This window comes from Desmodus rotundus, chromosome 4 (genome assembly GCF_022682495.2).
Source record: "Desmodus rotundus isolate HL8 chromosome 4, HLdesRot8A.1, whole genome shotgun sequence".
In the NCBI taxonomy this organism is placed as follows: Eukaryota; Metazoa; Chordata; class Mammalia; order Chiroptera; family Phyllostomidae; genus Desmodus; species Desmodus rotundus.
The window spans coordinates 120,336,141-120,351,693 of record NC_071390.1 but is presented as its reverse complement, the minus strand read 5'-3'; the positions used below and the strand labels follow the sequence as shown (position 1 = coordinate 120,351,693).

Below are 15,553 nucleotides of genomic sequence, written 5' to 3'. Positions count from 1 at the left end.
GAGTCTTCCATCAGTTTGGATTTTTTCAAATAGTCTGTGAAGGATAGGGGTTAGTTCTTCCTTAAATGCTTTGTAGAAATCTCCTGTGAAACCATCTGGTCCAGGGCTTTTGTGTGATGGGAGTTTCTTGATGACTGCTTCAATTTCCTTTGCTGATATTGGTCTGTTCAGGTTTTCTGCTTCTTCTTCAGTCAGTTTTGGAAGATTATATTTTTCTAGAAATGTGTCCATTTCATCTAGGTTTTCAAATTTCTTAGCATACAGGTCTTCATAGTAATTTCTTATGATCCTTTGTATTTCTGTGGTATCAGTTGTAATCTCTCCACTTTCATTTCTAATTCTGTTTATTTGGATCCTCTCTCTTTTCTTCTTGATAAGCCTACTTAAAGGCTTGTCGATTTTGTTTATCTTTTCAAAGAACCAGCTTCTGGATTCATTGATCCTTACAATTGTGCTTTTAGTCTCTATGTCATTTAGTTCTGCTCTGATCTTGGTTATTTCCTTCCTTCTGCTTGCTCTGGGCTGTCTTTGTTGTTGTTCCTCCAGTTCTTGTAGGCATAGGGTTAGGTTGTTTGTTTGAACTGTTTCTAACTTCTTAAGGTAGGCCTGTATTGCTATGAACTTCCCTCTCAGGACTGCCTTTGCTGTGTCCCATAGGTTTTGGGGTGTTGTGAGTTCGTTTTCATTTGTTTCCAGGAAGTTTTTGATTTCTTCCCTAATCTCGTTCTTGACCCATTCATTGTTTAATAGCATGCTATTCAGTCTCCATGTTTTTGAGTGTTTTGGGTTTTTACCCTTGGGGTTGGTTTCTAGTTTCAGACCCTTGTGGTCAGAGAAGATGCTTGATATGATTTCAATTTTCTTGAATTTGTTGAGGCTTGCTTTGTGTCCTATCATGTGGTCTATCTTTGAAAAAGTTCCATGGACACTTGAAAAGAATGTGTATTTTGCTTCTTTGGGATGAAAAGCTCTGTATATATCAGTTAAGTTCATTTCCTCTAGGGTATTGTTAAGTGACACAATATCTTTGTTGATCTTTTGTTTGGAAGACCTGTCCATTTTTGATAGTGGGGTGTTAAAATCCCCTACTATAATTGTGTTGCTGTCAATATCTTTCTTGAAATCCTCCAAGATTTTCTTTATGTATTTGGGTGCTCCTATGTTGGGTGCATATATATTTACAATGTTTATGTCTTCTTGGTGGATTCTTCCTTTGAGTATTATGAAGTGACCTTCTGGGTCTCTCTTTATGGCCCTTCTTTGGAAGTCTATTTTGTCTGATATGAGTATTGCTACCCCTGCTTTTTTTTCCTGTCCGTTTGCTTGGAAAATTTGTTTCCAGCCCTTCACTTTCAGTCTGTGTAAGTCTTTTGTCCTGAGATGGGTTTCTTGTAGGCAGCATATGTGTGGGTCATGTTTTCTTATCCATTCAGCTGTTCTATGTCTTTTGATTGGAGCATTTAATCCATTTATGTGTAAGGTTATTATCGATAGGTAGTTATTCATTGCCATTATTTCCTACCTGTGTTCCTCTCTCTTTCTCTTTTCCTTCCTTTCCTTAAAGCAGTCCCTTTAGCATCTCTTGCAGAGCTGGTTTGGTGGAGCTGTATTCTTTTAGACTTCTTTTGTCTGGGAAGCTCTTTATTTGGTCTTCTATCTTGATTGAGAGCCTTGCTGGGTAAAGTAGTCTTGGTTGCAGGCCTCTGGTTCTCAGTACTTGGAATATTTTTTGCCATTCTCTTCTGGCTTGGAGCGTTTCCATTGAGAAGTCAGTTGCTAACCTTATTGGGGCTCCCTTGTATGTTACTTCCTTTTTCTCCCTTGCTGCCTTTAAGATCCTCTCTTTGTCTTGGAAATTTGCCATTTTAATTATGATGTGTCTTGCAGTGGGTCTCTCTGGGTTCCTCTTGTTTGGGACTCTCTGTGATTCCTGGATTTGGGTGACTTTTTCTCTTCTCAGATTAGGGAAATTTTCCATCATTACTTTTTCAAACAGGTTTTCTATCCCTTGCTCTTCTTCTTCTCCTTCTGGTATTCCTATTATACGGATATTGTTACGTTTCATGTTGTCCTGCATTTCCCTTATTGCCTCTTCATTCTTTCTGAGCCTCTTTTCCTTTTCTTGCTCCTTCTGGGTGTTTTTTTCTACTTTATCATCCAGCTCACTGATCCGATCCTCTGCTTCGTCAAGTCTGCTTTTAATTCCTTCTACTGTGTTCTTCAATTCAGAAATTGTATTCTTCATTTCCTCCTGGCTCTTGTTGATATTTTCTATTTCCTTTTTCATGTTGATATAGTTTGCAGTGAGTTCATTGTAGTTTCCTTGTAGTTTCTGGTAGTTCTCTTTGAGCTCAGAGAGCTCAGTGAGCTTCCTGATGACCATTGCTTTGAACTCAGTATCTGATAGTTGACTTGCCTCTTTTTCGGTTAGTATTCTTTCTGAGACTTCCTCCTTTCCTTTCATTTGGGGATTGTTTCTTTGTCTTCCCATTGTTTGTGAGGCTCTTCTTGTTGGCCTCTGCTTCTTAAATTGCTTTGTTCTGACTCCCTGGATTTATGATATGAACTTCTATGGTAGAATGCCAATGGGATTCGGTGGTGCTGTCTCCTTACTTTCCTGTGCTCACTGGTCTTGAGCTGACATTTATGTGTTTAACACGGTCTAACTCTAGTCTTTTCAGCACTCCAGGTTTTGTTGTCTCACCGTCAGATCTTTCAATGTCCTCTATCTTTGGTCTCTGATCTTCGTATATGCTGGAATACTGTTGGCTGTTCGCTCTGCTCCTCAGATCAGCTAGGTATTTCCCTGGCGCTGAGGGGAAGTGGATTCCGCTCCCACCTATGTTGCCGCCATCTTCCCATCCTCTTGTTCGCTTGAGTGTTCTTTATGCTGACTCTTTTAATGCAAGTTTGGTTAATGCAACACTGGTTACAAAAACAATATATACATACAATATATGAAAATAATTTAGAATTCTAAAAAAATATTTGTACATGAAACCTGGTAAATTTAGGTTAATTTATACTTTGGATTATAAATGTATGATTTAGATTAATAAAGCATGGCAAATTATACAACCGAAAATGTCAGAGTTAATTCAAAAAGGGACTTGTGGTTGGTGCTTATGAGTGAGAATAAACTCTTTCAAAATTTTCTTTTCCTATGATCTACAAACCAGTTATTCATCTTCTTGAATGTTACTATAGAAAGGGACTATGTTTCTCATTAGCTGTGTTTTTATCTGGTTTACTTTTACTTTGAATCTTGAAAGACATCAATACTGAATTTGATAACATTTTCCCTACATATTGATCTGACATCCCAGGAACCAAATGATCTTTTATTGTCAATAAAATTAATACTGTAAATGTGGTCAGGTTATATAAATTCTGTTTCAGAAAATGTGAATTGGCTTGTAGATGATTTAATTAAGTGTGAAAATGTTATGAACTTAATATTTTGTTAATTTAAAAATAAGAAATAGAGCCTTAACATACCTTATTTTGGGGAATGTTTTTATTTTTCAAGCTCACATATAATACAAAAGTTAGAAAAAATATTGCACCGACCACTGCTCCTATCGCTTTCATACTTCTGCATTTTAAAAGTAATCATTGTAAAGGGTGCTACAAAAGAAACATTCTATCCTGATATTTATTATTGAACACTCTTTATGGTGTTTGATGTTGTGATGGGAGAGGAAATTTAGAACCCGCTATTACCAAGAATTTCCACAGTTCTCTGTTATAGACCTGCTTTTCGTTCACACCGCGGTCCACAAAAAAAGCAACGATGGCACAGAGTAGCAGCTTGAAAGAAATTTCTTTTATGAAAATGCCTCTCTCTATTCTTAGTGTGTCATTTTATGTTGTAATATTTATGTGAGTAATGCCAGTTATATTTGTATACTGTTTAGCGTTCTCTATAATTTTGGTATTATTCAGTGCAACATCTTTATAATACAGTAATATTTTATGAGGCTGGATGATTTAGTATTTCTAATGTTACCATCAGATAAAAAAGTTTGCCAGTGGAAGGCTTCATTTGTAATTTATTAATGATGTTCTTCAAAAGGTATTGTCTTTATTATACATGATGTCTGGATGTTTGTATGTGTGGTTGTGTGTGGGAATCCACAATTATAATCCTTTGCCCCAGGCATTGCCTTTATTTATTACCATGCCTGTTCTCTTATTCCTAACCAGCAGTCCTTGGTTCTGGTTATTCTCCTCTGAGTCAAACACCCTAGCAACCTTAAGGGGCAATACCAAAAAACAGGGTGTGTGTGGTTTAAGAGTAAACTGAACTGAAAGTTGATAAATCAACCTGTTTTGTTTTTCCCTTAGTTCCTTTTGTCTGTACCTTCTGAATTTGAAGAAGACTGTACACATGTCGATTTGTGGCTATGAACGTTAGAACTTTCTATAGATATAGTAGCTAAAGTTCACTCAGTGACATTATGTTTGCAGCAGACAGAAAACTGACCTGGGAATCAGGAAATTGGATTTCTAGCTTCCTCTAATGTGTTGAACTGAAAGAAGCAGTGTTTTCTTTTCTACCTCTTGTGCTGAAAAGGCAGTTAGAGCTGGAGGGAGAATACTGTTGAGATTAATACTGTGATTGATTATGACAATTATGTACAAGTTGAAGACAAAGAGATTTTCTAAAAAGGAAAAGAAATGTAGAGTCAGGCTTCATGATGGGGAATAAAATGGAGCCCTAGAGGTTTGCTATGTGAATAGAAAACAATTAAATAATACACTTACCACAAACCAGTTCCATCTTCTGGATGATCAATTGACTTTAACAAAAGCCAACTATTTAAAGAAGTAAAACTTTAAGATAGATTTCTACATTTAAATCCTAGCTTGCTATATAGCTCTGTTCTATATGGTAATTTAATACATGTAGTTTAATATAATTAAGGTTTTTATATTAATTTAATATTTACTGAAAATTAAGTAATAGAAGTACTGGTCTAGGAGCTGAACATACACTGTTGTGGAAAACAGAAAATATTAATATCGCTCGTCTTGAAGAATTTATACTTTAGGGATTGCAAGTACCATATATTAAGGTTTCCAAGATTAAAATTCCTCTACATGACTCTACATGATAAAAATCTAATAGGGAAATAGGCAAAAACTTGAATATTCAGCTCACAATGAGCATTTTATAAATGGCCAATAAATGTATGAAAACATGTTCCTCTTCCTCAGTCAACATGGATATGCACATTGAATGTGATACTATTCCGTACCCATCAGGCTTCCCAAAATGAAAAAGATGGGAGGAGAACCAAGAGGGCGGCATAGGTAGACACACTGTGCCTCCTCGCACAACCAAAACTGACAGAGAATCGAACGGCAAGGGGGTCCGACACCAAGGACATAAAAAATAAACATTCATCTAGACCGGTAGGAGGGAACATTCATCTAGACCGGTAGGAGGGGCAGAGACGGGCACCAGGGTGGAGAGGACTCGAGTAGCTGTGGCGGGACCTAGATTGGAGGAGTGTGGGACGATGCGCTGGGACACTAGCACACCACAGCCCCACATTCAAACATAGATAAACCGGACAAACGGCGGGGAACTAAGCAGACCTCGCAACCCAGGGCTACAGCTCAGGGAAATAAAGCCTCAAACCTCTGATTGAAAACACCCGTGGGGGTTGGGGCAGCAGCAGGAGAGACTCCCACCCTCACGGGAGAGGTCGCTGGAGAGACCCACAGGGGCCTAGAGTGTGCACAAGCCCACCCACTCAGGAACCAGCACCAGAGGGGCCCAATTTGATTGTGGGTATCGGAGTGAAAGATTGAAATCCGGAGGAGAGTGAGGCGGGAGCCATTGCTCCCTCTTGGCCCCTCCCCCAAGTACAGCGTCACAGCACAACAACCAGCGTTACCCCGCCCCAGTGAACACCTAAGGCTCCGCCCCTTAAAGTAACAGATGCGTCAAGACAAAAAAAAAAAAAAGAGAGAGGAAAAAATGGCCCAAATGACAGAACACTTCAAAGCTCCAGAAAAAATACAACTAAGCGAGGAAGAGATAGCTAAACTATCGGATGCACAGTTCAAAGCACTGGTTATCAATATGCTCACAGAATTGGTGGAATCTGTTTGAAAAGTAGATGAAAAAATGAAGCCTATGCTAAGAGAAACAAAGGAAAATGTACAGGGAACCAATAGTGATGAGAAGGAAACTGGGACTCAAATCAATGGTGAGGACCAGAAGGAAGAAACAAACGTCCAACCAGAAAACAATGAAGAAACAAGAATTCAGAAAAATGAGGAGAGGCTTAGGAACCTCCAGGACATCTCGAAATGTTCCAACATCCGAATTATAGGGGTGCCAGGAGAAGAGGAAGAACAAAAAATTGAAAACTTATTTGAACGAATAATGAAGGAGAACTTCCCTAATCTGGCAAAGGAAACAGACTTCCAGGAAGTCCAGGAAGCTCAGAGAGTCCCAAAGAAGCTAGACCCAAGGAGGAACACACCAAGGCACATCATAATTACATTACCCAAGATTAAACGCAAGGACCTACATCCAAGATTACTGTATCCAGCAAAGCTATCATTTAGAATGGAAGGGAAGATAAAGTGCTTCTCAGATAAGGTCAAGTTAAAGAAGTTCATCATCTCCAAGCCCTTATTATATGAAATGTTAAAGGGAGTTATCTAAGAAAAAGAAGATCAAAAATAGGAACAGTAAAAATGACAGCAAACTCACAGTTATTAACGACCACACCTAAAACAAAAACAAAAGCAAACTAAGCAAACAACTAGAACAGAAACAGAACCACAGAAATGGAGATCACATGGAGGGTTGTCAATAGGGGAGTGGAAGGGGGAGAGGGGGGAAATGTACAGAGAATAAGTAGCATAAATTGTAGGTAGAAAATAGACAGGGGGAGGGTAAGAATAGTGTAGGAAATGTAGAAGCCAAAGAACTTATATACATGACCCATGGACATGAACTATAGGGGGGGAATGTGGGAGGGAGGGGGTGGGCAGGATGGAGTGGAGTTGGGGGGGGAATGGGACAACTGTAATAGCATAATCAATAAATATATTTTTAAAAAAAATTAAAAAAATGAAAAAGATGGAAAAATGCCAAGTGTTTGCAGAGAATTAGAGTTGTTAAGCTCTTGTTTCGCTAGTGGGAGTAGAAATAGTGTAACTACTTTAGAAAATTATTGGGCAATATTGAACATAAGCATATTGTAAGAATCATAAATTCTACTGTGAGGCATAGACATAATATAAATGCATAGATCTTTTCAACAGAAAGCATGCATTACACTGTTCATATTAGAACTATTCATAATGAACACAAATGTGAAAATAGCAAAATATCCATACTCACAAACAGTAGTATGGAAAAAATAAATTGTGGCATCACAATGGAATGAATTTTATACAACGTTGAGCCAAAAAAGCCAAATGTAAAGGAGTACATACTACATGGCTTCAGCGATATAATATAGAAAGCCAAGCGAAGCACTCTGTTGTTTTCTCAGAATAGCAGTTACCCTTAGGAGCAAGGGTATTGTGACTGGAAGGGAATGTGAGGGGTGCTTTATAGTACTGGTAATGTTAGCGTTTTTTACCTGTGGTAAGGACTGTGTAAACAGCCCTTAAAATTTGAAAATTTGTTGAGTTGTACACATATTAAACATCTACTTTTCTATATGCATACTGTATTTCCATAAAATAAAAAATATATAAATTTAATAAATTTTGTATATTAAATTATATATATGACTATGTCTTATTGAATTCAGCCCATTAAGTTAATTGGTTACAATAATTGTCTGTGCTGGAGAAGAGCTCTCCTGCCCACTTGGCCACAGCCCTGCAGACCCAGCACATGTCTCTCACATGCCAAATGGAGCCCCCCACCAAGAAGGCGGCCACTGCCATGGAAGATGATGAGGACTATGACATTGCCCTATCTGGCAGTGACAGGATGACAAGGAGGCTGTCTGGCTGGTGGGAGGAGTGGCTACAAGAGTATGCAGAGAAGGCCAAGAAGCCTGCCCTGGTGTCCCAGGTCTCCAGCCTCCTGGATGTTAATGCCTGGGATGACGAGATGTGCATGGCCCAGCTAGAGGCCCATATGTGCGCCATCCAGCTGGACAGGCTGACCTGTGGTGCCTCCAAGCTGGTGACCATCGGCTATGGCATCCCTAAGCTGCAGATCCATTGTTTGGTGGAGGACGGCAAGTTGAAGACTGACCTGCTAGAGGAGGAGATCACCAAGTTCAAGGAGCACGTGAACAGTGTTGATGTTGCTGCTTTTCTTTTTTGTTTGTTTGTTTCATTTTTTTAAAAGAGAACACAAACTAAGCTTTATTTTTAAACAGGTATAATAACTTTGGCCCATTTGAAACATTAGGTTCAACTACATAAAACTGATGTTTCTGAAGGTAACAACAGTCATTTCATATGGTTCAATATAATTATATACATCATAATTGTTTATAAATGTTATATTTGATTACTTAACCTAAGTCATATATATCTTAATTGTATATATGTTTTGTTAGATACTAATTACATATGTATGTCTTAATTATATATATAAGCAAGTCAAGGGGACATTGCTGCTTTTAACAAATTCTAAGCCCTAGCACCAGGCCTGAGTGTGAGGTCCTGCTGCTGTTAAAGACTGAGATTCCCTCTCTGCTCCACGCAAAATCCCTCCCAAAACTGGAGATAATTCATGAGCCAGGCTGAGCTTATGACAGACTTATAAGTCTTTGTTTCATTAAAGTTGACAATTATGCTCCCAAACATGACAGGACTGTAGAACTCTGAAAGAAAACTTTCTTCTACGTATTTACCATGTAAACACACTAGTAGTAATAATGAAAAAAATTGTAACTCTAAAGAAATTAAAATTCATTATATTTTTAACAGAGGTAGTGATTGAAACAATTTCCTATGAAAATAAATAGTGAAAGTGTACAGGAATATCGTTGGATATTTTGGAGGAACGATCGTATACGAGGGGTTAGGAACTACACAGACCTGGTTTTACTCTGGTTGTGCCACCAGGTAGTGAGCAGTCCATGCCAAAGTAGGTGATCTTAACCTTCATTTCCTGTGAACTGATCAAGTTTTGGGATCTAGAATGACGACGTCATGAGGGACATGAAATCGTCTGTTAGGCTGACGAGGGCTGCTCTGCTCTGCCCACTTGTGCATTTCTTGAGACTAGTTGATTGTGTGGAAAACAGTAGAACTGCTCAATTAATATTTGGGAAATAAGTGAAAATTGTATATAGGCACTTACTAAGTGGTTTAACATATGCATAATTTATATCATATTTGAGATTTTATAAATCTTATTTGATCCTCATGATCTATTCCCCCAAAAATGTATTAACACTTCCAATATAATATAATACAGTTTCTCAAAATTAGTATGCAAAGTCAGTACTCCAACTAAAAATATCTCTACCAAGGCTAGTGCTTTTCTTACTCTAAAGTAGCAAAATAGATGGTGGTTGTAAATATATGGGAAGAAACATAGTCTTGTGGACTATGTATAATCTTCATGAATATTTATTCAAGTCTCTAACTGTCAAGCGTCTTTGTCAAACATACCTTCAATACCTCCAGTACTAGAGAGTCTCCTTTACCAGTGGGTACACACTCTATAAATCCATAGCTATAGCTGGTAAGTATTCCTTATATTGATTTTAAACCAGGGTCCAAAATAAATAATACCTTGTGGAGCAACAAAGAGTAAGTCATATTCATTTCTATATGATAATCCATCAACAATTTAAATATAGCTCAATCTTCATATGGTAGAATTTCTAGATTGTTCACTGTAATGTTTGTCTACCTTTGGTTTTTTTATTTTACATAAAAGTGGTTTCCAGTTTGTGATTCATCCTATAATTTTGTTAATATTCGTAGAGTAGTCATATGACAATATGGATCTATAATATCTACATTATAGATTTCATCTTTTTCAAACCTTGTCAAGAGGCACTTTATTTAGGTTCTTCAAGGGTCATAAATTCCACAGTAATCTTTAAAGAAAAAATGAAAAAATAAAAACATTTTATACCACCTTCATCCATTTTTCCCACCCACCACCCTCTGCTTCTGACAACCACCAATCTGTTCTTTTTCTATGTGTTCTATTATTTTAAGTTTCCACATAGAAGCGAGATCATATGAGTCTTTTCTCCACTTGCCTGATTTATTTTAGTTAGCATTAACACTTTCAAGGTCCATGTATGTTGTCACAAGTGGCAGAATTTCCTTCCTTATTATGATTGAACATTATTTCATTATTAAATATTAATATATAATATTTTAAAATGTAAATATACTTATATTTATTTTTCTAGTCATCCAAAACCTAGGTTATTTTAGTTTCTTGGCTATAGTAAATCCTGCGATGACCATGGGGTGCATATACCCTTGTTGAGTTAGTGTCTTTGTGTGTGTGTGTGTGTGTTCGTTCATTTTGTTTTGGTATAAACACCTGGAAGTGAGGCTTTTGGATCACATGACAGTTCTATTTTCATTTCGCTGAGGAACCTCCATACTGGTTTCCATAGTGCCTGCACCAATTTACTTTTTTGCTCACAGTGCACCAGGGTTGTCTTTTCTCCACAGCCTTGTCAACACTTATTAATCTTTTTGGTAATAGTCACTCTAACAGGTGTGATGTTACTTTTACATTTTAATTATCTAATTGACATTTAGATTCACATTTCCCTAATATTTAGTAATGTTGAACATCTTTTCAGGTACCTGTTGGGCATTTGCATGACTTCTTGGAAAAACGTCTATTGAGATGAAAACAATGATCATTTTTGAATTCATAATGTTTGTGAAAGTCTTAATGATGCATTCATTCATTAAACAAATATTTATCAGTTGCACATTAGGTGCCAGTGCTCTTCCAGTGGGGTGGGGGGGCACGAGGGAATGGACAAAGCAAAGATCGCTGCCACCAAAGAATAATGTTCTAGTTCATGAAAGCAGCAGCCAAGACATAAAATGGTGAACTCTCTTCTACTTTCTCAGAAATGTACACTTTTTATGGAAAATTTTAGTGCTCCAAGCCTCAATTATTGGCTATTATAGTTAATGAAATAATGCCCTGATATTTAACTAAGGTTATTAAGAATCATGCCTTCAGTGAACAGAGTCCAATGAGTTAATAGCTTTCTATTGTTCCTAGCAAAATGAAATTTTTATGTAATTTCATTATTCTTTGCGAAGAGCTGTAATTAAAACTCCAATTTACAAACCCTCCAAATAATGTTGATTCTGGAGTGGGTGGAAATGCTTCCTGAAATTCATTCTCTAAAGTAAGATGGAAAATTACTTCAATGTTTACTGAATTAAGTCAAAAAGAAAGGTAGACATTTAATTTTTTTAATGAGAATAAAACCAGGCATTATGCCTACAAACATCGTTGTTTGAATTTGTACCCATGCAAAACTATTACTTTGTTAATTTAATATAAATTTATAATTTACAAGCTATTGTTCTGGTTAGGGTGTAACTTTTCATAAATTACATATGTGAATAAAGTGCATAATGGTGGTAATGTTGACATTATATTTCCTTTATATACTAAAATACTATTTCAAAACTGTATTAATCCAAACCAAACTATCAGGAGTAACAGGAAACTTATCCAAAGTATAAGACATATGGAAATATTTTGTACTTGGAAGAAATAGTGAAATCACAAGTGGGGTAATTATTTGATTCCCATATTAAATATATTACAGAGGTTAATGAAGATTAGCTCACTCTATTACTAACATTAATCATATTTTTAAAAATAACATACTTTGTTTGAATGAAGCAGTATATCAAATTCAACCCCGTAGCACTATGGAAATGCTGAATCACACAACAAATATTAAACCATGGGTGAGTTACAGTTTCAGTTGCTGCTTAAGAACAATTTTTCCCTCTAAATAGTAAGATTGCTTGTTGTTCAAAATCAGTTCTCCAACACTATGCAGATACATTCTATTTATATTTCAGTTGTACACCAAATAGCATATCTATTAATATCCTCAGAGCTTATTTACATTTAATCTGGTCTCTAAATTTACTTTCATGTCTCCAAATTCCTTGTTCTCAAGTTGATATTACTGTTAATGACTGTGTATGGCTCTACTCGGGCTGCCATAACAGACTGTCACAGGCTGGAGGGCTTACACAACAGAGATTTACTTTCTCACCACTTCGGAGGCTTGGAGAAACCCAGGTCAAGGGACTGGTGAGTCATTTTTGGGTGAGACCTCTCTTCCGGGTTTGCAGATGGCCACCTTCTTGCTCTGTCCTCACACTGCCTTTACTCTCTGTGTAGAGAGGGAGAGAGAGGGAAAGAGAGACAAAGGGCCCTCTGGTGTCTCTCTGCAGTCCTATTGGATTAAGGCCACACACTTATAATCTCTTTTAACCTTAATTACCTCCATAAAGACTCCATCTCCAAATACAGCCACAATGGGCATTAGGAGCTTCAACAGACAAATCTGAGGGGGAAGGAGGAGATACAATCAGTTCATAATAGATTGTTTAATATAATTTTTTGAAAAGAAACTTCTAATTTTAAGTTTCAAATGCTATATCACTGTCAGTATTAACATTGATGCTGAGGTGAGGGAGTGCTTGTCGGCTCAGTGCTGGTCCACTGTGAAGTTCCTCTTTTTGTAGGCCTCTTCGTACTGCCTTCTCTGTGAGGCAATAACTATTTGCTGACAACACTTACGGAGTCAGGAGTTACATTGCACCTTCTTGGGGGAAGAATATCTGTGTAAATTACTTAGAATTCAGCTGCACTGAAAATTTGTTTCTTCTACATTTATTTATGCATTTAATCATTTACATGTGTCTACATAATCAGTGTCCAGACCTGTAGAGAATTTTTATAAGAGTTTATTTGAGCCAAACTGATAACATATGCTGGGGAGCAAGATCTCCGATGCTCCAGAGAGGAACAGTTTGCAGTTACTTTTATACATTTGAAATTAAGGAGGGCATATAAGGAATATTACAGGGGACCTGCAGGAAAGCAAACCTGGGATTGGATTACAGGATAGTTAACAAGACTATGTGCTCCCTTGAGGCTGGTTGTCTTATTTCAAAGATGTGTTAACCTAGATGCCCAGAAACAATGGACAGAGCTTGCTTAAGCAAAAATAAACCTTTTACTTAAAAGTTATGCCTGGGATGTGACAACCCACCGCGACGTGCCCAGTTAGGAATTTATAATCAATCAGATCGCCCTGTTAGATTACTTTCCATAGATCTGCCCCCATTGGTTTATAGTACACATAAGTTTATACTCATGGGCAATTATTTTATGCTTTGAATTATAATCTAATACTACTTTATTTTCTTGCACACATTGCTGTAGCTTTGGCCATTGGGAGCTCTTTCAGTGAGTCCTTTTCCTTTTTTATATACTCTAATTGATACAGAGAGATCTGATCAGATCCCTGGGGAGGAACAGGGTGGGGACAAAGGAGGAGGTTGCCCAGGGCAATGCTAAACAGTCTAGGATGGGATTGGTTGAGAAGCTGAAGGCTTCTGCAGCACATGGAATTATGGGCCTGAAGATTAAAAAAAAAAAAAGAGGGCAGAGACTGGCTCTTGGGCTTTCTTCCTCCAGAATGCTTGGATGATATGGCTGCAGCTGCCGGAGTTTCCCAACGGATGGTATTTTGGTTGGGAAGGAACTCCAGGTGCAGCTTAGTATTGGTCTGGCCTGGCAGAGGGCAGCAGGTTTATTATTCTTTGGGTATTTTAGAGGGGATGAGCTCTGAGGCAGAAGCCTGCCATTCTTCCAAAATTGTATAGATTTTGTATTTTATGTGGTTTTAGTTTGTAAACTAACCCTATAGAAATAAGATAATGAAAAACTAACAAGGGGAATGCTAGGAGAACTCAGGTGTTAAGAGTTTAGCCCTAAGTGATAGCCTTAAGTGACTAATGCATGTGGAAAGCTGTTATTCCAAACTTGTGTAGCTTTTGATTAAAGACTACTTTCCTTTATCACCAAAACTTTGCCTCCAGAATTTTGCCTAGAGGGTGGTGGTGGGCAGCAGAACCCCACCTGCTGTTTAGTAACACAATTATGTATTTTTTTTCAATTGTTTGAGATTTTTTTTTTTATTCCCTGACACTACAAGATGTTTCAGGATCCTGCTCCAGCCCTAGAATCATAAAGTCATAGAATCAGCCTTGTTTTTTATTTTTTTATTTTTTACTGGAGAAAGGTAATAGACACCAAGATCTGGGTGTTGGGCACACTCACTAATCCCTGGGTCTGGTTCTAGGCCCTATTCAGCTACAGAGCTAGTGTAACAGAGCAATCAGGTAAAATCACTAGAGAAGGCAGGGGCGGGAGAGAAAACCCCCAAGGCAGAATTGAAGATTAAAAGCAGCTTTCACTCCCCGTGAAGGGAGGGGTTACAAAGGAGGGAGATTGCACAGAACAGATAAGCATCTTGTGACTCAGTAGAACAGAGCTTGTACAGAGCCCGCATGGTTCAAGACTTCTGCCCCCTTGTGGAAAATGGTGACCAGACGAGGGTTGAAAAGGCGGACACTATCTGGGATTCTGGAAGAGGACTTTTAAACCGAAGATGGGCAGAAGCGGCTGTCTTGCTTTGCCCTGCACAGGCGGGAGTGGCGATTGCTGAGATGGCTCCTAGGCCTCGCAAGTTGGACGCCAGCTCAGAGAGGTAAGGTCCCATGCTAGGATGCATGCCTCACTGGGCGCCCGACCTCGGGACACCATGACCCAGTGCAGCCCCCCACATGGCTCTGGACTGCTTCCACTCTCTGATCCTGAGAGCAGGCACAAAGACTGAGAGCCACGCTCAGAGGCCAGAGCTGCTACGGGGTGATAGTGACTCAGGCACTGGAGAGAGAGCGCCTGGAGCTGGAGAGGCAGAGACTCATTTCAGTAGCAGCCTTAGGCTACATATTAGCAGTACTGCGGAACTTCTGGACCTGGCTTTGGACTTCAGTCTCCCTGGGAGTGGCTGGTTTTCTGTGCTTTGAGAAAGAGGTCAGCTCCTCGGTCAACACAGAGCAGGAATGCTCCCAGCCCCCTCAAATTGGGAACGCTGTTCATGAAAACCTATTTCCTTACCACAAATCTCTGTGGTATGGGTATACATGGTGACAAGCAGCCAGTCCCCATGCTGCTCAGTTACACAAGGCAACATATTTGTGTATATAATACACATCTGTAAGTATCTGTAGCTGTACAATAATAGATATTAAAGAAGTTCATATTGCTGCCTCCACTCCAATGAATTACCACATGAATATCTCTAGTCCCCTCCCCTTGCTTATTTGTCACCTCTCATTCCAATGGTGAGAAACCTCGCTCTCACTATCTGTTACCCATAAACTTAATGATTACATTCCAGTATACATGTATAGAGGTATCACAGTTGTTAACCTATAACCCCTGTAGCAAGCAACTTTATCAAATACAGCACAGTACTTATGTACAGTTCCTTTTGCTTTGCTTGCAAATTCT

General features: G+C 38.4%; 1 pseudogene; it reads left to right on the top strand.

Moving 5' to 3' along the window:
• Positions 1-8,335, top strand: part of LOC112320860 (elongation factor 1-delta pseudogene) — an 82,347-nt pseudogene extending 74,012 nt beyond the window's left edge.
• The last annotated feature ends 7,218 nt before the right edge of the window (positions 8,336-15,553 follow it).